This window comes from Megascapheus bottae, unplaced genomic scaffold (genome assembly GCF_031878675.1).
Source record: "Megascapheus bottae isolate mThoBot1 unplaced genomic scaffold, mThoBot2.hap1 HAP1_SCAFFOLD_40, whole genome shotgun sequence".
Classification (NCBI taxonomy): domain Eukaryota; kingdom Metazoa; phylum Chordata; class Mammalia; order Rodentia; family Geomyidae; genus Megascapheus; species Megascapheus bottae.
Genome location: NW_028327715.1, coordinates 5,925,655 through 5,951,448, shown reverse-complemented (window position 1 = coordinate 5,951,448; position 25,794 = coordinate 5,925,655). Strand labels below are relative to the sequence as shown.

The 25,794-nt window shown below is 41.8% G+C and overlaps 1 protein-coding gene, 1 long non-coding RNA gene and 1 pseudogene across 8 annotated transcripts in view; 2 read left to right on the top strand and 1 right to left on the bottom strand.

Annotated features, from left to right (window-relative positions):
* The window catches only part of LOC150039413 (uncharacterized), a 510,688-nt gene that overhangs the window by 3,877 nt on the left and 481,017 nt on the right, over nucleotides 1-25,794 (bottom strand). The gene's annotated exons all lie outside the window — the stretch shown is intronic.
* Nucleotides 75-1,052, top strand: LOC150039433 (small ribosomal subunit protein uS2 pseudogene; annotated as a pseudogene).
* Nucleotides 21,562-25,794, top strand: part of LOC150039423 (uncharacterized) — a 242,842-nt gene continuing 238,609 nt past the window's right edge. Inside the window, exon 1 of the long non-coding RNA XR_016534432.1 lies at nucleotides 21,562-21,769. This is a non-coding gene — a long non-coding RNA (uncharacterized LOC150039423). The remainder of the gene's footprint in view (nucleotides 21,770-25,794) is intronic.

Genomic DNA, 25,794 nt, shown 5'->3' with positions numbered 1-25,794 from the left:
TCATGTTCCCATGCATTCAGACAATATTTGAAAACAGCTTATGAAAAGAATCAAAGGCTTTCCGCGCTCACCAGGCCGGGCTCCATACGTTGTTCTTGATTCCCGTCGTAACTTCCCAGGGAAATTCACACAATGTCCGGAGCCTTGGACGTGCTGCAGATGAAGGAGGAGGACGTGCTCAAGTTCCTGGCGGCGGGCACCCACCTGGGCGCCACCAACCTGGACTTCCAGATGGAGCAGTACATCTACAAGAGGAAGACCGACGGCATCTACATCATCAACCTCAAGAGGACCTGGGAGAAGCTGCTGCTGGCCGCCCGCGCCATCGTGGCCATTGAGAACCCGGCCGACGTCAGCGTCATCTCCTCCAGCAACACCGGCCAGCGCGCCTGGCTCAAGTTCGCGGCGGCCACGGGCGCCACGCCCATCGCTGGGCGCTTCACGCTGGGGACCTTCACCAACCAGATCCAGGCCTCCTTCCGCGAGCCGCGCCTGCTGGTGGTGACCGACCCGCGGGCCGACCACCAGCCGATCACCGAGGCCTCCTACGTCAACCTGCCCACCATCGCGCTCTGCAACACCGACTCGTGGACATCGCCATCCCCTGCAACAACAAGGGCGCACACTCTGTGGGTCTCATGTGGTGGATGCTGGCCCGGGAAGTCTTGCGCATGCGCGGCACCATCTTTTGCGAGCACCCGTGGGAGGTCATGCCCGACCTCTACTTCTACCGCCACCCCGAGGAAATCGAGAAGGAGGAGCAGGCTGCGGCGGAGAAGGCCATCACCAAGGAGGCGTTCCAGGGCGAGTGGACGGCACCTGCCCCCGAGTTCACGGCTGCGCAGCCCGAGGTGGCCGAGTGGTCCGAGGGCGTACAGGTGCCCTCTGTGCCCATCCAGCAGTTCCCCACCGAGGACTGGAGCGCGCAGCCCGCCACCGAGGACTGGTCTGCGGCGCCCACGGCGCAGGCCACCGAGTGGGTGGGGACCACACCCGAGTGGTCCTGAGCCGGCGAGGGCCATGCCCGAGAATAAACGATTCCCCTAGTGCCAGCCAAAAAAAAAAGAAAAGAAAAGAATCAAAGACACACTCCAATTGGTTATCAGATTTCAAGGTATTTTAGGATCTCTGTACCAGGAATAACTTTGTATATTCTCAACTTCTTTGGGGGCTTTGAACTCAGGGCCTAGATGCTGTCCTTTAGGTTTTTTATGGCTTTTGTTCCACCACTTGTGTTTGTTCTTTGAAGGCAATAACCTGTACTATAGGAGTTTGTCATGACTTTTGATAACTATTATCTGTTGTTTACAACACCAATGAGTTGGTAATCAAACCCCAACTACATGTCCAGTTCAGTTTTCATATCGTTCAGGCTTCGCACAATCTACAAAAAATTTGGAATCAGTCCAAATCTCAAGATCAAGTTTCAAAGCCAGTGTGGGCCACTGTTACATTTTTTTCTTTTCTTTTCTTCCTTTTCTATTCTTTTTTATTTTTTTGGCCAGTTCTGGGGCTTGAATTCAGGGCCTGAACACTGTCATTGGGCTTTCTCAAGGCTAGAGCTCTACCACTTGATCCACAGCACCACTTCCAGCTTTTTCTATGTATGTGGTACCAAGGGATTGAATCCAGGTCTTCATGCATGCTAAGCAAACACTCTACCACTAGGCCAAACTCCCATCCCCAACTGTAAGATTCTTATTTCCCAATAAAGTAGTAAAAAAAAGTTGGATATACAGGTGTAGCTCAAGTGGTAGAGTGCTCACCTTTAATGAAAAACTAAGAGACAATGCCTAAATCCAAGTCCTGGCCTCGGTATCCAAAATACACAAAGGATTTCTAGAGTAAGAACCAATTTTGCTCTTTTCTCATCCCTTCTCTACAATTCTATTCAATTTTTGCCTTCTTTAGAAAGCAAAGCTCTTTTCTACCTATCCATGTAAATGTTATGTTTCTGGGTTTCCTTCTATCAATAAACCCAGAAACTGGAAAACATCTGACCCATCATGGTCAGATGTTAATCAGCCTTTCACTTAAGAATCAACATCTGGCCAGGCCCTGGAAGCTCACACTTGTAATCATAGCTACTCTCAAGGCTGACATATGAGAATCACGGTTCAAAGCCAGCCCAGGCACTAAAAGTCTGTAAAACTCTTATCTCCAGTTAACCACTAGCTGTGGCCCAAGAGGTAGGGTGGTAGCCTTGAGCTGAAGAGCTCAGGGACAATGTCCAGGCCCAGAGTCCAAGCCCCATGGCTGACAAAAGAAGAAGGAGGAGGAGGAGGAAGAGAGGGAGGAGGAAGAGGAGGAAGACAGGGAGGGACAGGGAGAGGGGGAGGGGAGGAGGAAGAATAATTAACATCTGGTCACTGCTCTCACAGTTGTGACCACTTGCAGTAGTGGCTGTCTTACTTCCACTCTGGCCCAGACCTGTCCTATCTGGTCCTTGGGGTATAGCTGCTGTCCCAGCCGTGCTCCAATGCTGCTCCTCTTCTGGCAGCTTCCCAGCCCCTCTGGAGCTCTTCAACAGGGCTGGAACTAGAGATATTTCCTCCTCTGCCACCTGCTTGTCCTAATAATGCCCAAGATGGCATCAAACTCCTGGGCACAAGAGATTCTTCCACATCGGAGTCCCAAGTGGCTGGGATGACAGACTCTTGTAAACAATTTTATATGCAGTGTCTTCAGCCTATTTAAATAAATATCAAGCAGTATGATAGCTGGCTTTTATGATCTTTTCAAAATTCTGAATCATGTCTGATAATAGAAAATTGGGAGACCAGCCTCCAGCACCACCACACCTCCTGAGGAGCAGTTATATTTGGCACTAGAGGCAAAAATCCTTCATCAGTGAATCCAAAATCCTTTATCAGTGAATCAATTTGAAACATCTTCCCCACCTCCCGTTCTTTGTAAAAACCAGGAATAACTATGTTCACATTTCTCCAGCACTGAAAAAGAAAATAAAAACCTGGGCTAGATGGCTCACACTTGAAATCCTAGCTACTCAGGAAGCTGAGATTTGAGGATCTTGGTTCAAAGCCAGCCTGGGCACTAAAGTCCATGAGACTCTTATCTCCACTTAACCACCAAAAACCCAGAAATGGTGCTGTAACTAAATGGGTAGGGGGGTAGCCTTGAGCTGAAGAGCTCAGGGGCAGCAGTCACGCCCAGAGTTCAAGTCCCATGACCAAAACAAACAAAAAAAGGTAAAAAGATTTCTCCTTCATCTGATTTTGAGCACAACATTCATGTTGGCTTTGATGATGGTAATGAAGAATTTACTGGCAAACCACAATGGTGGGCTTGGCCGATTCAGACCTCAAAATATCACAAAACTAGAGTAGAAGTATCTGTAGGCTGTGCTGAATGTCTTCTAGTTCTAAAACTCTTAACACTGTGAAGCAGAAACATACATGTTTGATTCCTCCTGAGAAAAATGACTTCCTTTCCAGTACACTAAGCACTGAATTCCAAAGGATCAGAAACATCAGCAACAACAGAGAAGATGGGGATGAAGAAGCTATACCTCCTGTCATTGCCCTGTGAACAGATCGTGCAACATTAACTTACACGCAGTCAGTATTTGACCCTATTCCTGCACTAGGTGGTGACGTTAATGCTGACAGTAGTGTCAAGTTTTCAGACAAAAATAGACCAGGCTAGGAACCTGGCTGTAGTAGAGTGCTTGCCTAGCATGCACAAAGACCCGACTTCAATTCCTCAGTACCACATACATAGAAAAAGCCAGAAATGATACCATGGCTCAAGTGGCAGAGTGCTAGGCCTTGCGGAAAAAACCCAAGGACAGTGCTCAGGCCCTGAGGGCAAGCCCCAGGACTGGCAAAAAAGGACAAAAAAAGTCCATTGTTTTTATATCTTGGAGTTCATTTCAGTACATATATTATTTTATATAAATATGAAAAGGTATTCAGGCATTGCACCTTTGTGATTCTTTCAAGAGAATCTCTTCTGGTCTCCCTGTATGTGAGTAGCTAGAATTCCTTTATCATTTGTCATATCCCAGTGCATTTTAGATCTAACTTCAGCATAGTAAAGAGAATATGAGCCCTCTGAGTTGTTTCCATTTTTTATACCTATTCACAACTCAATCAACTTTTAGGACCAATGTGTTAGCCAGCAATTTGAAATCCTCAAGGATTTTTTTTAAGAGAATATCTCCATTAGCCACAAGCAAACGTACTGCAGAAGAAGCCAGGTTGACAGGCAATTCCTGGCTCATCTCTCTGTTCCTCCATGGTGAGAGATACTCGGTCACCACAAAGTCAGCCAGGCTGTCCTATCACAAACAAGATCCCTGTGATTTCAAGATCAAAGTAATATGAGTTATTGAGGGCTTTCTATCTGCCAGGCATTGTTCTAAGCACTTTTTATACTAATAACACATTCAGTCCTCATAGCAGCACGGGGTTATCCAGGGGTATTATTAATACCTGATGTACAGTTTGGGAGCCTATCTTCCAGAAAGAAGCTATTAAGTTTGAAGAGTCTGAGACTCTTATCTCCAATTAATCTCTAGAAAACTGGAAGTGGGGCTGTGGCTCAAGGGGCAAGGCAGTAGACTTGAGCTGAAGAGCTCAGGGACAGGCCTGGAGTTCAAGCTCCATGACCTACAAAAAAAGAAAAGGAAAAAAGAAGCTCTTCAAGCTGGGCACAAAACCTCGGCTACGATTATCCTAGCTATTAGGCATAAACACTCACGAATGCAGGAACCCAAGTGTGTGTGTGCCTGAGAACGCATCCATGTGCTTGTGCATGCGCACGCTCGCGCGCGCGCACACACACACACACACACACACACACACACTTTTAATTTAAAGAGTGAGTTTTCAACTCAACACATCAACTCAGCATGTTATTTTGAAAGCATTTTGCCCGCTCCCCCCACCTTTTTTGTTTTTGTTTTTTGGTGCAGGTCCTGGGATTTGAACTCAGTCCTGAACAACATCCCTGGGTTTTTCTGCTCAGGTCTGGCATTCTACCACTTAAGCCAAGGCTCTACTTCTTATTTTCGGTAGTTAATTGGAAATAAGAATCTCATGGACTTTTCTTCCAAACAGGCTTGGAATTGTGATTCTTAAATCTCACACTCCAGTAGCATGGATTTACAGATGTGAGCCACCATTATTGGAATAGTACTGAAAATTTTAATACTTTGACTTTGTCAACTCCATCTCTTCTACTCTAAAATTCATTATATTTACAATAGTTAAAGAGTTTTCCTGTAGACACACACTTTGATATTGGTTTTAATGCATTGTATCTCTTTTTTTTTTTTGCCAGTCCTGGGCTTGAGCTCAGGGCCTGAGCACTGTCCTTGGACTTTCTCAAGGCTAGAGCTCTACCACTTGAGCCTCAGCACCACTCCCAGCTTTTTTCTATGTATGTGGTACCAAGGAATCGAACCCAGGTCTTCATGCATGCTAGGCAAGCACTTTAACCACTAGGCCAAACTCCCTGCCTGCATTGTATCTCTTAATTGAAATATTTAAATAGTGTTAAAAGTAATACAGAACTGTGATTTTTTTAATTTTAAACAGTTCACCTCTTGTTGAAAGAACAATTAAATATGACTCAAGGTTCAAAGAAGGAAAATCAACATCTACTCTGATCCTATATTATATTTATCTAAATGAATTCCAGGGGCTAACGGGAAGACACAGAAATGGAGGCACAAAGCCTGGCACAGAAGCTCATGCCTGTAATCCTAGCTACTCAGGAGGCTGAGATCTGAGGAACAGGGTTCAAAGCCAGCTTGGGCACTAAAAAGCTGTGAAGCTCTTATCCCCAATTAATCACTAAAAAATGAGAAGTGAGGTTGTGGCTCAGGGGTAGGGCAGTCACCTTGAGCTGAAGAGCTCAGGGACAGGACCCAGGCCAAGTTCAAGACTCATGACCCCTCCCCCCCCAAAAAAAGTAACTATTAAAAGTCAACATTCATCCTGTTGCCAGGGGCAGAAGTACCCTGTATAAGCCTGGCTACTCAGGAGGATGAGATTTGAAAGCTACACTGGGCAGGAACATCTGTGAGACTCTTATTTCCAATTATCCACCAGAAAGCAGGAAGGGCAGCTGTGGCACAAGTGGTAGAGCACCAGCCTGAGTGAACAAGCTCAGGCCCTGAATTTAGCGCCCAGACTCATACATGAACACAAACACATGCACACACATACATCGACATCATAAAACAAACCTGAAATCAGTCACATGTCAGAGAGGACAACAGATCTCTCCAACTTCCACCACCACCAGATGTGCATATGGATCGCCATCTCCAATGTGTTTGGTAATTTAGGAGATAGGTGAAAAGTCACATTATTTATCTTGGGAGCACTCAGAATGGTCCAGGGATTTAAACCCTGCTTTCCTTGGCCCTGAAAAGTCTCTTAGGAAAACTAGGAGAAGGGACAGATGACTGGGGACACCACATTCCCCCTGCTCCTTCTTACAAATAATAAATTCCTCCACCCCACACAGCCTGTGGTGACTTCACCTCCTCTGGAGCAGACAGGATGGCCAGGACCGGGTGGCAGGACTCCTAGGACTCAGGTGCCCGCTGCCAGCCCCGCCCCGCCCCAGCCCTTCTCCAGGCCTTGGAGGGCTGAGGAGCCCTTCACTACCTGGAGGAGCTCTTCACTACCTGGCCCCTAGGGCCTACCAGACCCAGCTGAGGCCCTGCCTTCAGGATCTGCCCCCCACCCCGCCCAGGATCCTGACTGGGTGTCCGCACTCACCACTTCCTGCTCCCCCGCACCCACCCCGCTGTCCTCCCGGAGATCCACAGGCACTGCACCCCACACACCCGTGGGCGGCTCTGAAACCAGCCCGGGCGGTGATGTCTGTGGGAGTCTAACCCGGAGAAACGTCAGCAGCGGGGCCAAGGCCCGGGGTGGAGGGCGCTGGCATCCAGGGAAGAGCCCAAGAGGCCGGGTTCAGGACCACAGCTCAGCTTCCCCAACTGGGATGGGGGGAGTTGTTACTGAGCAGAGACTCCACCACAGGGACTGAATTAAAGTTCAGGAGGAGACAGCCCCACTCAAGCTGGCAGCCTGCGCCTCTTGCCTTGCGGAAAAAAACCAAGGACAGTGCTCAGGCCCTGAGGGCAAGCCCCAGGACTGGCAAAAAAGGAAAAAAAAAGTCCATTGTTTTTATATCTTGGAGTTCATTTCAGTACATATATTATTTTATATAAATATGAAAAGGTATTCAGGCATTGCACCTTTGTGATTCTTTCAAGAGAATTCTCTTCTGGTCTCCCTGTATGTGAGTAGCTAGAATTCCTTTATCATTTGTCATATCCCAGTGCATTTTAGATCTAACTTCAGCATAGTAAAGAGAATATGAGCCCTCTGAGTTGTTTTCATTTTTTATGCCTATTCACAACTCAATCAACTTTTAGGACCAATGTGTTAGCCAGCAATTTGAAATCCTCAAGGATTTTTTTTTAAGATAATATCTCCATTAGCCACAAGCAAACGTACTGCAGAAGAAGCCAGGTTGACAGGCAATTCCTGGCTCATCTCTCTGATCCTCCATGGTGAGAGATACTCGGTCACCACAAAGTCAGCCAGGCTGTCCTATCACAAACAAGATCCCTGTGATTTCAAGATCAAAGTAATATGAGTTATTGAGGGCTTTCTATCTGCCAGGCATTGTTCTAAGCACTTTTTATACTAATTAACACATTCAGGCCTCATAGCACCACGGGGTTATCCAGGGGTATTATTAATCCCTGATGTACAGTTTGGGAGCCTATCTTCCAGAAAGAAGCTATTAAGTTTGAAGAGTCTGAGACTCTTATCTCCAATTAATCTCTAGAAAACTGGAAGTGGGGCTGTGGCTCAAGGGGCAAGGCAGTAGACTTGAGCTGAAGAGCTCAGGGACAGGCCTGGAGTTCAAGCCCCATGATCTACAAAAAAAGAAAAGGAAAAAAGAAGCTCTTCAAGCTGGGCACATAGCCTCGGCTACGATTATCCTAGCTATTAGGCATAAACACTCACGAATGCAGGAACCCAAGCGCGTGTGTGCCTGAGAACGCATCCATGTGCATGTGCATGCACACGCTCACGCGCCCACGCACGCGCACACACACACACACACACACACACACTTTTAATTTAAAGAGTGAGTTTTCAACTCAACACATCAACTCAGCATGTTATTTTGAAAGTATTTTGCCCGCTCCCCCCACCTTTTTTGTTTTTGTTTTTTGGTGCAGGTCCTGGGATTTGAACTCAGTCCTGAGCAACATCCCTGAGTTTTTCTGCTCAGGTCTGGCATTCTACCACTTAAGCCAAGGCTCTACTTCTTACTTTTCGGTAGTTAATTGGAAATAAGAATCTCATGGACTTTTCTTCCAAACAGGCTTGGAATTGTGATTCTTAAATCTCACACTCCAGTAGCATGGATTACAGATGTGAGCCACCAGTATTGGAATAGTACTGAAAATTTTAATACTTTGACTTTGTCAACTCCATCTCTTCTACTCTAAAATTCATTATATTTACAATAGTTAAAGAGTTTTCCTGTAGACACACACTTTGATATTGGTTTTAATGCATTGTATCTCTTAATTGAAATATTTAAATAATGTTAAAAGTAATACAGAACTGTGATTTTTTAATTTTAAACAGTTCACCTCTTGTTGAAAGAACAATTAAATATGACTCAAGGTTCAAAGAAGGAAAATCAACATCTACTCTGATCCTATATTATATTTATCTAAATGAATTCCAGGGGCTAACGGGAAGACACAGAAATGGAGGCACAAAGCCTGGCACAGAAGCTCATGTCTGTAATCCTAGCTACTCAGTAGGCTGAGATCTGAGGAACAGGCTTCAAAGCCAGCTTGGGCACTAAAAAGCTGTGAGGCTCTTATCCCCAATTAATCACTAAAAAATGAGAAGTGAGGTTGTGGCTCAGGGGTAGGGCAGTCACCTTGAGCTGAAGAGCTCAGGGACAGGACCCAGGCCGAGTTCAAGACTCATGATCCCCCCTCCCCCCCAAAAAAGTAACTATTAAAAGTCAACATTCATCCTGTTGCCAGGGGCAGAAGTACCCTGTATAATCCTGGCTACTCAGGAGGATGAGATTTGAAAGCTACACTGGGCAGGAACATCTGTGAGACTCTTATCTCCAATTATCCACCAGAAAGCAGGAAGGGCAGCTGTGGCACAAGTGGTAGAGCACCAGCCTGAGTGAAAAAGCTCAGGCCCTGAATTTAGCGCCCAGACTCATACATGAACACAAACACATGCACACACATACATCGACATCATAAAACAAACCTGAAATCAGTCACATGTCAGAGAGGACAACAGATCTCTCCAACTTCCACCACCACCAGATGTGCATATGGATCTCCATCTCCAATGTGTTTGGTAATTTAGGAGACAGGTGAAAAGTCACATTATTTATCTTGGGAGCACTCAGAATGGTCCGGGGATTTAAACCCTGCTTCCCTTGTCCCTGAAAAGTCTCTTAGGAAAACTAGGAGAAGGGACAGATGACTGGGGACACCACATTCCCCCTGCTCCTTCTTACAAATAATAAATTCCTCCACCCCACACAGCCTGTGGTGACTTCACCTCCTCTGAAGCAGACAGGATGGCCAGGACCGGGTGGCAGGACTCCTAGGACTCAGGTGCCCGCTGCCAGCCCCGCCCCGCCCCAGCCCTTCTCCAGGCCTTGGAGGGCTGAGGAGCCCTTCACTACCTGGAGGAGCTCTTCACTACCTGGCCCCCTAGGGCCTACCAGACCCAGCTGAGGCCCTGCCTTCCGGATAGCCCCCCACCCCGCCCAGGATCCTGACCATGGACCGGTGTCCGCACTCACCACTTCCTGCTCCCCGCGCACCCCACTGTCCTACCGGAGATCCACAGGCACTGCACCCCACACCCCCGCGGGCGGCTCTGAAACCAGCCCTGGCCATGATGTCTGTGGGAGTCTAACCCGGAGAAATGTTAGCAGCGGGGCCAAGGCCCGGGGTGGAGGGCGCTGGTGTCCAGGGAAGAGCCCTAGAGGCCATGCTCAGGACAGCAGCTCAGCTTCCCCAACTGGGATGGGGGGAGTTGTTGCTGAGCAGAGACTCCACCACAGGGACTGAATTAAAGTTCAGGAGGAGACAGCCCCACTCATGCAGGCAGCATGTGCCTCTTGCCATGGACGCTTCTCATTGGACGATTCATGAAGACGCTCCTACAATTAGCCAATCAGAAGCAACCTGTGGTGATTGGCTCACCGTGGCCCATCCCACCCCCAGGCCTGAGTCACCCTACTGGGTTCATTTACCTGACTGAGTGGAGTTGAAGGAAGGAATCCAGTAAAAACCATCTCCTGTTAGCTCATGCTTTAGTCCCTGAGCCAGTTATTTGTACAGCAGACTTTGCTCTATGTATCCATTTGTAGTTTGTGTGTGTGTGTGTGTGTGTGTCTGTCTGTCTGTACCCTAAAGGCTTGACCTCAGTCGGCCTGGGTGCTGTTTCTAAGCTTTTTTTTTAACTTAATGTTAGCTCTCTACCACTTCAGCCTTTTTTTATGTTTATTTGAGTTTGTAAAAGTCACAGGGCGTTGGAGAACCCTCAACAGAGGAGAGTAAGTGTTCACCGAGTTATTGGTGGGGACTCCCACCAGATAGCCCTAAGGATGCCATAATTGACACCAAGTTTACTCCCTCAAGAACTGGGAGAAAAATGGCCCATTTCTGTTGGCCTGGATGAGGGTTTAGGGCTTGGGTGTTTACAGTTTTGAACTAAGTGTGGGAGTACAGCGTGTACTGTGGAATTGGAAAGACCAGTTTACAGGGGGAGGAAAAGCCTTGGTCCATACATCTGGTCAAGGAGGAGCTGCACCCAAAGCGGCATCATTGGGACTGGCCAGGGACTTGACAATGCAGAGGTTGGTTTGGCACACGTTGGGATTGGACAGGACATCTGAGGAATTAAAAGTTGTATAGCATGGCATAGAGGGATAGAAGGGGAGATTTAAGGGCACGGTGTGATGGGTGGAAGTAGGTTTTATTTTTAGTAGAAATGTTAACTAGGAACCAAACCACAGGGGATTGTTGTAGGTGAGCCCAAAGAAAATAATCTGTTTTAATTAAAAGATTGGAGAATGGGCCAGGAGCATAGCCTAGTGGTAGAGTTCTTGCCTAGCATGCATGAAGCCCTGGGTTCAATTCCTCAGTACCACCTACATAGAAAAAGCCAGATGTAGTGCTGTGGCTCAAGTGGCAGAGTGCGAGTGTTGAGCAAAAAATGTCCAAGGACAGTGCCCAGGCCCTGAGTTCAAGTCCAAAGACTGGCAAAAAGTTTTTCATAAAACAATTTAGGAGATGAGTATAAAGAAAAAGAAACACTAAAACCATAGAAACCGCCATCATCCAGAAAAATTAACCACTAACTTAGTCCTATAACCAGATAGTTTGCTGATGCTTTTGAATTTTAATATGTTCAGATGATTCCTTTCTGGATATAAATACACATATGTGCAGATACTATCTCCTAGTACTGGCATTGGGGATTAAACTCAAGGACTTGCTCTCCTGTTTTGGCTTTTTCCTAACTGAAATACTAGGCAAAATAGGCACCCTAGCTATGATTCTGTGTCTGAGGAAGTTGTATCTGCACATACATCTTTGGATTACTGGTCAGTGGCCTCTGTATCCTAAAAAAGACATACTGGCCATACAGGGCTTATCGGAGCCCCATGTATATATGATCTTTCATTTCACAGACAGGCTTCTCACATTTAATATTCCATTGCTCTTGAAAGAGGAAATTCATCTTGTCAGAATGTGATCTTCACAACTCCCCACAGCTCGTTTTGTTTATATCATTATTCTACAGATTCCTTCTATGGTTCTTTTAATTTAGTTATTTTGTATTATTGTCATTATAAAGGTGATGTACAGAGGGGTTAGTTATATTCATCAAGTAAAAAGTACATTGTCCTTTGTGGACAATGTCATCTCTTCCCTTGCTGTCTCTCAAGCACAATTCTTTTTTTCCATATATTTTTATTGTAATTAATAGTAGGGTTACATTATATTCATAAGATAGAAGGTGCATTACTTCACAAATATTGATACCCTTTCTCATGTCCTGTTTCCCATTTCCCTCCCCCATCCCCTCTCACAACTTAATTTCCCCCTTTCCCTCTCCTATTTCAAATAACCAATTAAGCATATATAAAATATATCAGATAATAAGGTGAAGTATTATAACAATATGAGATAACCAAGGGACAGTAAAACAGATGAGAGATAACATAGTACATCAAGGACAACAATCACTCATTATATGGCTTTTGTTTCTACATCCTGGAGGTCCTTTCATTTAGCGTCATACTATATGGCTTTTTTTTCTGTGTTGATCTTTTGCTCAGTGGCAAGACATATGTATAAAGATTTTCTTTGAGCTAGGCACCAGGGACTCATGCCTGGAATCCTAGCTACTCAGGAAGCTGAGATCTGAGGATCAGATTGAAGCCAGTAGTGACAGCAAAGAATCAGAAGTGGAGCTATGACTCAAGTGGTAGAATGGTATCCTTGATTGTAAAAAGGGAAGGGATAACATTTAGGCCCTATGTTTAAGCTTACTGTGTTAGAAAACAAGAGAAGGCAAGTTTGCATTTCAATGTAATCTGCTTTTTCGCCTTTCTTAAGTAAGAAGATTTAAAAACATAGAAAAGTGTTATTAGTGAAGAGACTAATTCTCAGCAGTGCTATTAATTGGAACAAAAGAAAAGATCATGAGAAAGAACATGTATAGGAATGTAGGGTTATGTGCTTTCTTCAGCAATAGATATTTGAATATCATAAGTAAAGGACTGTGATTAGCTGAAGATACCTGAGGCTAGTTTAATAGACTCTGGGTCAGAAAGGTCAAGTATTTATTTTTTCTTTTAATTGTTACACAGCATTTCACAGAAAAATTCTGAAGCAATGAATAGTGATGAATATAAAGATAAAAATTAGTCATAGAAACTGTCACCATACAAAAAGTTTCAAAATTATCTCCTAGACTTCCATAACAAGTTAGATTGCTGATGTCTTTGAATATTAATATGTTCAGATAATTCCTCCCTGAATACAAGTACCTATGTGCAGATATGATTATACAATCTATCATCTATGAGTCTGTCTTTTCTATCTGTCGTTTATGTACTTCCTGGTATTGGAATTGGGGCTTGAACTCATGACTTGTCCTTCTGTTTTGCTTTTATTCCCAATATATTCCTGGTTGAACTATGCACCCTAGCTATCACTCTGTGTGTCAGGAAGTTGTGCCTGGACATAGGTGTTTGGATTCCTGGTCAATGGCTCTACATCCTAAAAAGATATACTGGCCATACAAGTCGTGTATCAGCCCCTCTATTCATGATCTTTCATGTCATATACATGTTTCTCACATTTTCCTGTCCCATTCCTGCTAAGAGAGGAAGTTCAAGCATCTTGTCAGAATGTGATCTCCACATCTCCCACTGGCTCATTGTTCATCCCATTATTCTGCAGACTCCTTGCTTAGTTCTTTTGAAGAAGTGTGCTGCTCAGTCCTCTGAGGCTGAAGAGCTAAGTTTACAAACTCCAGTGAAGGCACGAGGGCAAGGTAAGTAGTCCAATTTACTTCTAAAAAGTCATTTAACGGAAATTTTCTCAACAGATTTACTGTTATGTTAAATGGTCAATCAAAATGATAGCTAATAAAGGTAAGCTTAGAAGTAGATCCACAGAATAATTAAAGTAGTACACTGCATTTGCCTTTTTCATTACAGGTCAAAAGTGACCTTGTGAATTGATAATTTTTTAAGTCATCAAGCTCTCTGAATAGGATCAGTGGAGCAAGCCACAGAATGGGGCTTCGTAATAAGTTTCACTATCCACTCCTGCTCCTGGCCCTACTGTTTACTTTTTTTTTGCCAGTGCTGGGCTTGAGCTCAGGGCCTAAGCACTGTCCTTGGATTTTCTCAAGGCTAGAACTCTACCACTTGAGTCTCAGCACCATTTCTGGCTTTGATCTATGTATGTGTTACTGAGGAATCGAACCAGGGTCTTCGCGCAAGCTAGGCAAGCACTCTACCACTAGGCCAAACTCCCAGCCCTAGAAGACATTTTTTTTTTGCCAGTCCTGGGTTTGAGCTCAGGGCCTGAGCACTGTCCTTGGACTTTCTCAAGGCTACAGCTCTACCACTTGAGTCTCAGCACCACTTCTGACTTTTTTCTATGTATGTGGTACCGAGGAATCGAACCCGGGTCTTCATGCATGCTAGGCAAGCACTTTAACCGCTAGGCCAAACTCCTGGCCCCTGCTCTTGGTTACTTTGAATACTTGAGGATTTGCACTTTTGCTTCTTTAAGGATCAAATTTTCTTTTGCTCTAAATACCATGATTTATCTGATTTTAGTAGGTGAGACTGATAAAAGATAATGGTTTTCTCGGCAGGACATGACTCAGTCTAATGCAGCAGAATGGCAAGATATGTGTGAGAGAACATAACCTTTGGTATGTTCATTATTTACATTCTATCTTCTCCTACAAGGTGTCTTTGTATTTTCAATAATATAGCCAAAGGAATTTATATCCCAGGTTACTCTAAACAATCAGTGGGACAAAGCATTAAATGCTCTATAATTCATTTCATAAATATGAATATTGGGACACTCCTTAGAAATGTCAATATCTTATATTCAATATGATACTTAGAGTTACACTCAAAATGGATGATTATGATTTGTGCTTCGGATAATAAATATGCCTCATGTAGCTGGGCACGGTGTCTCATGCCTATAATCCTACCTAGTCAGGAGGCTGAGATCTGAGGATCAGGATTCAAAGCCAGCCCTGGCCCTAATATCCATAAGACACTTATCTCCAATTAACCACCAGAAAAATGGAGGTGGTGCTGTGGTTCAAGGGGTAGGGCAGTAGCCTTGGGCTGAGCAGCTCAAGGAAACACCCAGGCTCAGAATTCAGGTCCTACATCCAAGAAAAATAAAAAAAAATAAGTATATATGCCTCATGTGATAAAAGTTTCAATCCCAATCGATGACTAAGCATTCTGAATTGTGAATCCTATTTTGTTACTAACTCTTAGCTTCTTTCGAATTCAATTATTCTCAGAGGTTTCAAATTCATAAGCTCATATTAAAATCATTAGTGCCAAAGATTTGGACAGACATATATCGTGTGCTGTGCTGTGAACTTCAGTATGTGGATTGAGCGAGTGAAGAATCTGACATAATCCAACTAGTTGTGTCTGAGAGGTGTTTGAGAAGGGTGTTTAATATCACAAAAAAACAGAATATTTCATTTTAATGAATTGGATCAGAAAATAAAATCAAATGTTTATTGGCTAATTTAAATATAGCTCAGCATAGATTCACATCGGATACACAGATAAAAGAATCAATATGCACGATAACCACATGGAAGAAAGCCAGGAACCCATATATACAATAGGAACTTAGAATCATGGCTTCATGCCATGTTAAAATTGTGTTATATATTCAAAACTGAATCAGTTTCCTTTTCTGAATATTAACCTATGGAGACACCACCGGTGAACAAACTATGCATTTTGGCATTGTATTGACATGATGGACAAGGTATCTGTCCGCAAAGAATTTTAGCTCTAGCACCCCTTCCAATGAAGATGTTGAGAAAGATTTAAATTTCCTTTGTTCCTGAGACGGTAGCCAGAGGAGGAAAAGTCCCTATTCAGACAGTGGTCATTTTACTGCCTTTCAACTTCCCTAGGCTCTAAGCTAACCCAGAACAGGGATGTAACTCATTTATATGCAAAGCTTCATGCAGTGGTTTCATGGAGTAGAGTCTTTTTATGCACTTGGACAGAAGAGTGAATGAGAAAATATGGATACATGTGTTCCTTTATGGTTAAAAAACTGAGATAGCCTTTTTACTGTTTTTTTTTTCAGGTTGTCTATTTCACCCAGAATGCACTTCATTTATGTAATGATCTTCACAACTTTAAAAAAAGACAATGTAAAATACATATGAGAATATATTTGGAAAATACGTGCAAATGCCGAGAAAAGGAACAAGAAAAAAGCAAAGAATATATTATCACAATTACAGTGTGAAAAGCAAGAAGGAGATTTTTGTTATTTTGAGGTATGTGCCAGTCTATATGGAAATTCTTGAACAGCATTTAGATCTATACATACAACTTCATAGCTTTCTGACTCCCCTCTCAGGTGCTTAAAGGTGTGTTTTTGTAGTGTTCACAGTTGGGGATAAGTTATTTTACCAATGATATATGTAATAATTAAAGGCAAATTTCTTAACTCATAATTATAATGACTTCCTAAAATTAGAATATACTGAGATCTCATTGTAAGGCAAAATTTTTGAATATAGTATTTGTTGATGCTGCCAGGAATAATATTTTGTATATGATAATTTTATATGTTCCTACTCACTTACTTTCAATAACTACTTCTATGTATAGTATTGTAAAATTTAACATGCGTAGTTAACAAATTTTTTGATCAATACCTGCAAAATACTCATAAAAATGTGTTTGTTCACAATTCCTTAGCATTCAGCCATGTTGTCATACTTTTCCATTATTGCTGACAGTAAATGCATGCAAAGGCATTTTTCGTTTATTCTTTTGTCCTGGTCCTCAGAAATTCAAGTTCCTTAGGCATTCTTTATTGACTAACGAAATGCTGGTATTTGTCCTTGGCAAACTTCACAGGACTGTGGACAGAATGAAGGAGGCCATTGAAGAAATTTCCTTGGTGATTGCGCACTCTCAGTCTCTTGCACATACTCCTGTCACAAGGCCTAGCATCAAGGGCTCTTCTATGAAAAGACTTCCACATGATGCAGAATTGAAGGGAAGTTTCCCTCCTAGAGAAAACCATGTGACTTCTTCATCAAATGCATACACTTCAGTTAAGAGCCTGGACCAGTACCTGAACAGGGTCAGTTGCATTTCAATATGTTCCACTGGTTTGCAAAGTTTGAATGATTACGCTTCAGTTTTGACATCCTGACTTGTTTGACTACCTTGTGTTCAGTTAATATTGCTATTATTCAATGTTCATAGAAGAATTGAATATCTGGGTATTTTTTTAAACTTCAAGCTCTCATTCTGAATCTCTACACATTTGTTTTTTTTTTATTGGAATACCTTTTTTGTTTACAGTGGTGCTTCCAGTATCCTCCATACATGTGCTCCCCACTCTCGGAATAATTTCAACAGTTGCTCTGACTTTATTAATGTTGATCAGATAGTATATTGAAGAGCATTTTATACATGTGCCATACTCCCCACTGCTATCCTTCCCCCAAAAGTTCCTCTTATACATTCCTATTATTCATCTTAAATCTAAATTTACAAAATGGAGATAAAAATGTGATATTTAACCCTCAGTGTGATGTATTTGGCTTAGCATGCTGAGTTCTCTTATCCATTTTCCTGATAATGATATCATTCCATTTTTAGAGCAAACTCATTCCTCATTTTTTCCACATACAGCAGTTTTATATGTACTCATTGGTGAATAGGTAGCTTGTTTTGTTTTGTGGATCCTGGGGCTTTAAATCTGGGCCTGGACACCTGTGCTCTTCTCCTCAAGGTTAGGGGCTCTAACACTTCGAGTTTCAGTGCCACTTCGTTTTTCTGGTGATTAATTGGAGATCAGAGTCTCATGGATTTCCTGCCTAGGCTGGCTTTGCATTGTGATCCTCAGATCTCAGTCTCCTGAGTAGCTAGCATGGCAGGCCTGAGTTACCAGTGCCCAGCTTCAGCTCTTTTGAATAGTGCTAATATAAGCACAAAGGTACAATGAGAAAAGATACATTTTTGTGTGCCTTGACCCCATAAGTATATTAGAAATTGAAATATTTTAACTTTCTGTGGTAGCTGCATCAGATGCAATAGCCCTTAATGCTTTAAAGCAGCTTCCACAAAATAATGAAGTAGAAGTAAGGCAACTTATTTGAACTAATCAGATAATTTTGAAACAGAAAGTAGGTATAATTCTGAATGTTTTTTTAATAGCAATCAGTGACATGTGACTAAGCTCACATAGAAATGCCATTGATACAATCAGATCACTACACTTAATTTGCAATGGTCAAAAAGCATAATATAGCTAAAAAACTACAAGAAAGACAATATTCTCTTTTAACATGATATACATTTATCCAAATAAATCAAAAAGGTACCTCTCCTGCTACAATGAACATGCAAAAATACTGACAGTGATATCTGTAGTGCAGTTTTTATATATGAACTTCCCCAATGCAAATTCCGCATTCTGAGTATTTTGTGTATGAATATATGTTATATATGCTTATATGTACCGTATATATAGTAAATCTGGTTTATATTAGGTATTACATATAGCATAGCTTATATAATACTGTTATCTGTGTTGTGGGTATAATATGTACAATATATACTTAGATAGAATCTCATGTATGAATATGTACATAAATACCCCAAAACACAAAGATACCTATGTCCACACATATTTCATATATATGTGATTAGAATAAATTACTATTTATCACCTTGTATCTATGCATATTATGTGCTCATTTATCTCCCACGTTTCATTATACTGGGAAATGAAAGGTTTGAATAATAACCTTTTATACCTTTTTCAGAGAAATCCAAAAGATACAACAGTGCAAGCATATACTACAATATGACTATGCAGAAATATAGACAGTGACACTCTGTGTAAGATTAGTCCTCATTATGATCTTCCTACATGCCAACTTCAGGCTTTCTTTGTGTGTACTCAGTTGGCCGCGGACATACTTGCCTACATATATACAAATATATACATATGTATACATATATACATGTGCATGTACACATGCATATATACACACAAGACACTTCACAGGTAGTATGGATTTCTATTTGACCATCATTATTTCCCACATATTTTTTGTGAATATTAGTTTCCAGTCTATCCCAGGTAATCAAAATGTGAGCCATAAAAATATGAATGCAATATTGTTATGTAATTAAAAAGTACATACGACTCTGACATTATATGGCTTCTTAGATCATACATTCTGGTTCATATTTCTCTACAGCTAAATGATTAGTGCGATTTGTTCTCACATAAAGTAGTTGCTTATAATTTTTTCATCATTTTTCTATGTCTTTGAGTTTGACAGATTTGTGATAGACCCATTTAGTTTTGCAACATCAGTTCAACAATGGAACCTTTCTGTTTAAGTGTTTAGAGTGGCAGCTTTTTGTGTTGTGCTTTCTTGCTTCTTTTGTACTTTTCTTGTTATTACATAGGTGATATACAGAGGGGTTACCGTATCACAAGTCAGGTAATGAATATATTTGTCTTTAGATAATGACATCCCCTCCTTTATACTCTCCCATTTTTCACCTCTGTTCCTTCTACAAGCTACATAGTTCATTTTCAACATGATTTCTACTGAGTATCACTATTTCATTTGTTCACTCTCTGTCCTTCCACTTTTGTGTACCTCCCTCATCCTCCCCATAGACAGAAGCAGAGAGGCATTATACCTCTTAATTCCTCCTCTAAGAGTACCTGCTTTGGTCTCACTATATATGAATGACCACAGTCCTCTATGACTTTTCATGTCACCATGTATTTTAGATTTACTCTCTGCCTATGTGTCATTTGTCTTTCTGAACTTGACTTATCTTCACTTAATATGATTTGTTCTGGGCCCATCCATTAACCCCCAAAACACAGATTTTTTTTGCCATTCCTGGAGCTTTAGTTCAGAGCCTGGGCTGTGATTTCTGAGGCTAGAACTCTACCATTAGAGCCACAGTACCACTTCCAGCTTTTGTCTATATAAGGTACTAAGGAATTGAACTCAGGGCTTCTTACATGGTAGGTGAACACTTTACCACTAGGCCACACTCCAGGCTCCTAAATTACATTATTTTATTTTATTTTTTGGTCAGTCCTGGGTTTGAACTCAGGGCCTGAGCATTGTCCTTTGGTTTTTTCCTCAAAGATAGTGCTCTACCACTTGAGCCACAGCACCACTTCCCGCTTTTGTATGTATGTAGTACCAAGAAATTGAACCCAGGTCTTTGTGCATCCTGGGCAAGCATTCTACCACTAGGCCAAACCCCTGACCCCAAATTACATAATTTTTAATGGCAGTGTAAAACTACATTGTGTATCAGTATGGTACATTATTTGGATCCACTCACCATTGTAGGACACCTGGACTGTTCCCAAGACTGGGCTATTTTGAATATTACAGAAATGAACATAGAGGCACAACTGTATTTACAGTGTTCTGGCTTGTGTTTGTCTGTATAGATGTCCTGGAATGTTATGGCTAGTTCACAGTTTTGAGGAACCTCTAGACTGCTATCCAAAGTGGTTGTATTAGTTTACAGTGAAATAGGATCCCTTTTACCTCAAATCCCCACATCATTTGTTGTTCTAACTCCTAATGTTGGGCAATGTAACTGGAATAAGATGGAATCTCAGAGCCATTTTGATTTGCATTTTCTTATGGCTAGGGATGGTGGATTGCACATCCTCTGTTTCTTTGTCATTCTTACCTCTTCCGCTGAGAAGTGTCTGCTCATTGTTTCTCATTCATTCACCTAACTTGGAAAAGAAAGGGATGGTACAGACAACAGCTGCACTGCTATGACTTTGAAAATAGTTCCTTGGTCTCTACATATCTTTATACACATGTGTATTTACATGCAGATATCTAGGCTTTGATGGAAGACTTTTTTTATTTTGTTTTAGTCATGGGCCTTGAACTCATGGCCTGAGTATTGTCTCAGTTCATCAGCTCAAGGATAGTACTCTATTGCTTTGAACCTCAGCATCATTTTAAGTTTTCTGATGGTTTACTGGAGAAAAGAGTCTCTCAGATTTCTTGCCTGGGCTGCTTTGAACTGTGATCCTCAGAGCTTAGGCTCCTGAGTAGGTAGGAGTGCAGTCATGAGCCATCAGTGCCCGGCTGTTCATTTTCGTCTGTGCTAACTGATTAAACTATACACAGTCAAGGACCATGTGAATTCATAGACTTAGTTTTTCATTGATGTTAGCAATAGTTCACCTAATACCAACTTTACATACTGTAAATGCAAAGGGTATTTCCTGCTTTTGTGCTAAAATGAAGCTTCTTCTGGCAAAAGTTAAAATGTAAACTCTGCAAACAAAGCTTTTATGCATGATTGAGACATATTACTTTCCTAGCTAACCTAATTCAGTGTTCATTGTGCTTTTGTTGCTTTATGTATTTTGCATTTCATGTGCTAATAGGAGTTCAATATGATATAACATCTAAATTTCTGCTTCTAAGTCTTCTCTATTTCTTGTTTGCTCTAGTGTTGGCTGTCTGTCCTGCTGCTCTGATGGATAAAAGCATCTGCAGGAGGAATGCAGGACTCCATCCAAAGTGATGCTTAGCATTTCAAACTGCAGAGTCCTGGGGTATGAGGGACTGACGCAAGGTCAAATAGCTCTTCCTTATCTAAAATCTCTGTCATACCCTGGGACTTATTGTGAGTAGCATACACAGACTGTGATCATCTGACTAAGCATTGTGGTTGCAAGTACTTGACCTCACAACGGAAAATGTCTTTGACTTTGTCTACTGTTTCTGTTTCATTTCAAAATTGAACATAATTGCATCCCTGAGCAAGATATGGACAGGCTTTCAAGTATACTATGTATTGTTATACTCCAGAATGGCTTAACACTCAGAGGACAAGTACATGGATATGCCAGGTATTTGGCTAGGAAGTTCAAGTATGATAATATTTGTTAGTATATTGTCATCATTTTCAACATTGCAAGTACACAAAATGTTAATTTGGACAATATCAGAGAAATCATACTTTTTATCTACAGTGATAGGTATTGAAAGCATGGCCTTGTGAATGCTAGGCATGTGGTTTGCCAGTTGAGCGACATCTCCAGCTTAGGTTTTCCCTCTGCCACTTCTCTCCGGTGGTAAGATATGAACTCAGAGCCTTGAACTTTCCAATTTAGTTTCAAAACCAAACACAAGGACATAGTGATACCAATACTCTGTTTGGTATACTGGTATTGTCTCAATATTCTAAAGCATTCAGATGACGAGGACATGGACTCAGCAGGTGCTGAGGTCCAGACAGGCACTGAGGACATTACTCCTTTGAGACCTGTATCTCCCAGTGCTGTCATGTAAATTGTTAGTGCTGAGGCTCTTACTTGCTGATTATTTGTTCTTGTACTTTAGAAAATGCGTACAACCCCTTTGAATTGGGTTTCATACACAGGTGGTTTGATGAGGATTTTTTTAAGAGTTCTAGTTCTCTGCTCATTAGAAGAAGAGTCCATCTCCTCAATGGTGTCTCAGTCATTCCCCCAACTTGTCAAAGGGCAGAATGGCACACACAAAGGCTGTACTGCTGTGACCTTCAAACTAGTTCCTCACAAACTTGGTGCTTGTTCTCTGTACATCTTTATACACCTTCTATCTATCTTCAGGTGTCTGAACTTTTTTGGCTGACCCCTCTGGATGTATGTGTACTCTGCTCCTTGTTATCAGCATTGAATTGTTAGACTCTACACAGTCAAATACTATGTGAATTTCTACACATACTTGTCCTCCCCAAATACCTATAATTCACCAAAAACTAAGTCTACAAGGCTGTATTTCCTGCCTTTTCGAGAAATGAGGTTTCTTGTTCCATTTAAATATTCACCTCTGCTAAACAAAGCTTTGATGGAAGGAAGACCAAGAGTTCATACCTTATGAATCTACACTAATCTTTCCTGTGGTTTTGTGGCAGTTTTTTCCAGTTCACTTGCTATGTGGGATACAACGCTCATTTATTATCTACATCTCTGCTTCCATGGTGCTTCTGTTCCTCCTGTTGGCACCACTGTTAGCTATCTGTCCAGCCTATCTGATTGATAAAGGATCTGCAGGATTCCCATCCAACCTGGTGGTGGGCCTTTCAGTATAACAGAGGTGTGGGGTACAGAAAACTGATTCATGCTCCATTAGCTACTCTGTATGTGAAGTCCACTTCCATTCCCACCAGTAAGTGTGAGCTGCATACATGCACTCTGGTCATCTGCATTTGACCTTGTAGCTCCTCCTACTTGACTTCCAAAGAGAACAGGAGAAATTGTCTTTCCACATAGTCTACTTTTGCGTATTTTCAAAACTCAATATTAGGATGTACTGTTACTGATAGCCTGTCATGTGTACTGTCTATGGTTACAATACTCCAGAAATTGTTTTTTATTTTGTCAGTAGTGAAGCTTAACCTGAGCTTTTCCACTCAAGGATATTCTTTAAGTCATAGCTTCCCTTCAGGCATTTTTGGTGATTAATTGGAGATCGAGTCTCACAGAGTTTCTTTCCCTGCCTGACTTGGAACTGTGATCCTCAGATCTCAGCCTCCTGGTAGCTTGGTTATAGCTATGAGGTGGTAGCACCTGGCCTTCTATTTTTAATTGTACCTCTGTATGATTACACACTGAACACTATTCTTTTACTTTTGACCCTTGAAAGTTCCAAAAGCAAATGCTGAAGTTGTTCCAGATGAAATCCTAGGATCTTTTTTGCCTTTGTAGGTTTCACACATGTATGAGGTTAGAGACAGCCTGCTTCCTCATTTATTAAGGTGGTCCTGATGTTGGGGCCATATAAGGTGACTTTTCAAGACACATATATATGCGAGAGAAACAAATCCACATTACATTTTCTGGATATTATAAAGATGTCACATGTGCCACAGGACTACAGTCATTTACCACAGTGAGACCAAAGGAGGACATTTTTAGGAGAGGAACATGAAGGGGCAATGCCTCTGTGCATCAGATCATATAAAATAATGCTTATCTTAAATGAACTCCAGCATGTGGAAATGGGGATTCTTTTTCTTTCTTGTTGTTTTCTTTTCATCTTCTTTCTTTGTGTATATATGTCTTTACCAGGTTAAGGAGAAACAGAAATGGCCAGGCAAACAGTGAATAAATGTAACAGTGGTATGTTTAACTGTAAGGAAAATGAACTAAGAAGTTGTGGATTGGGATGAAAAGGCAAGGGATAACATTGTCCAAAAAGAAATGTATTTAGTCCTTCACTGATATAACCATGGTCTCCTGTACATCACCTTTACAATAATAACATTTTAAAAAGATGGCATATAGAGCCTGGACTTTAGCTTAGTGGTAGAATGCTTGTCTAGCATGCACAAAGTCTGGGGTTCAATTCCTTGGTATCACTAAACAGAAAAAAACTTGAAGTGGTGCTGTGGCTGAAGTGGTACAGCTGTAGCCTTGAAAAAGTCCAAGGACAGTGCTCAGGCACTGAGTTCAAACCCCAGGACTGGCCAAATTAAAAAACGTGGCATATGTCCCGATGGCAATGTCTCAGATCTTTAATTTTAGCCAATCAAGTTAGTAAAGTGTGCATTATTTTGCCAATCCTTGGCTTGAGCTCAGGGCCTGAGCACTGTCCTTGGCTATAGCTCTTCTACCACTTGAGCCTCACCACCATTTCTGGCTTTTTTCTATGTATGTGGTAGAGAGGAATTGAACCCAGGTCTTTGTGCATGCTAGGCAAGCACTCTACCACTAGGCCAAACTCCTGGCCCCCTCCTTGTGTATTTTTATATAGTTTCATTCATTAGTGTGCTGAACATATTAATCCTTTGTTTTGACTTGTATTGCATCTAATTTTCTTTTGTCTCCCTTAGTTTACACATATTAAACTACTCCATGTGTTGGATAATATTATTACAGACAAGGTTTTATTGGCTACAATACTTTGCGACAAAAGTGTTAGGACATAAGTCTGGAGCTGGGCCAGATGTCCATTAGCTCATTCCTGCAATCCTATCTACTCAAAAGACGGAAATCTAAGGACTAGAGTTCAAAGCTAGCCTAAGTAGGAAAGTTTATGGGTCTCCTTTCACCACTTAACCAAAACATGACTAGAGGCTGTGCTGTAGTTCATGAGGTAGAGCACTCACCTTGAGGAAAAAAGCTACATGACAGTGTTCTGGCTGTGAGTTGAAGCCCTGACAAAAATACACGAGTCTGAAACAAATTATTTAGCCCTTGCTGACCTTGAACTTCAGGTTGTGCTACATCATCCTCTCCATGCTTTATATTTTAGGCCTTTGCCATTATGTAGGGGAAAGTGTTCTACTTTTAGCTTTCCTGTTTCAAGACAATTTAATTATTGTCTCTGATACAAAGAAAGGCAGTACATGTTTCCCGATAGATTTCAGATTGTAGACTTGCTCTTACTGTGTCCTGAATGAATTTATGTTTTATCCTAGTAAGGATTCATGTCTCCTCCTTTGATCTATTTTGCCTGTCACTTTGTAGAATATCATCTAGACAAATTCAAAGTTCTTTTGTTCTTCCTCTGTTACATCATATTTTTCCCGTTTAGCTCTTTCTTCCTTTCTCAGGTTTAAGGAGTGCTAGAATTGTGGGTTTGTGGGGAGGAAAAAGTAACAAAGTACTATGTGAGAAGTACCATGTAGAAAAGATGTCTGGTGAGTATTTAATAATTGATATATAGACAACATAAGGTATCTTTTTGAAAAAAAATAAGACGAGACTCATCTCATTTCTGTGACTTTAACTCTTGCTTTGGAATTCTTTGTGGAATATTTTAGGAGACTGTGAACTTTGAGGATGAGGATGTGGCCATCAATTTTACCCTGGAAGAATGGGCTTTACTAAGTCTTTCTCAAAGGAAACTCTACCGACATGTAATGGGGGAAATCATTAGAAATCTG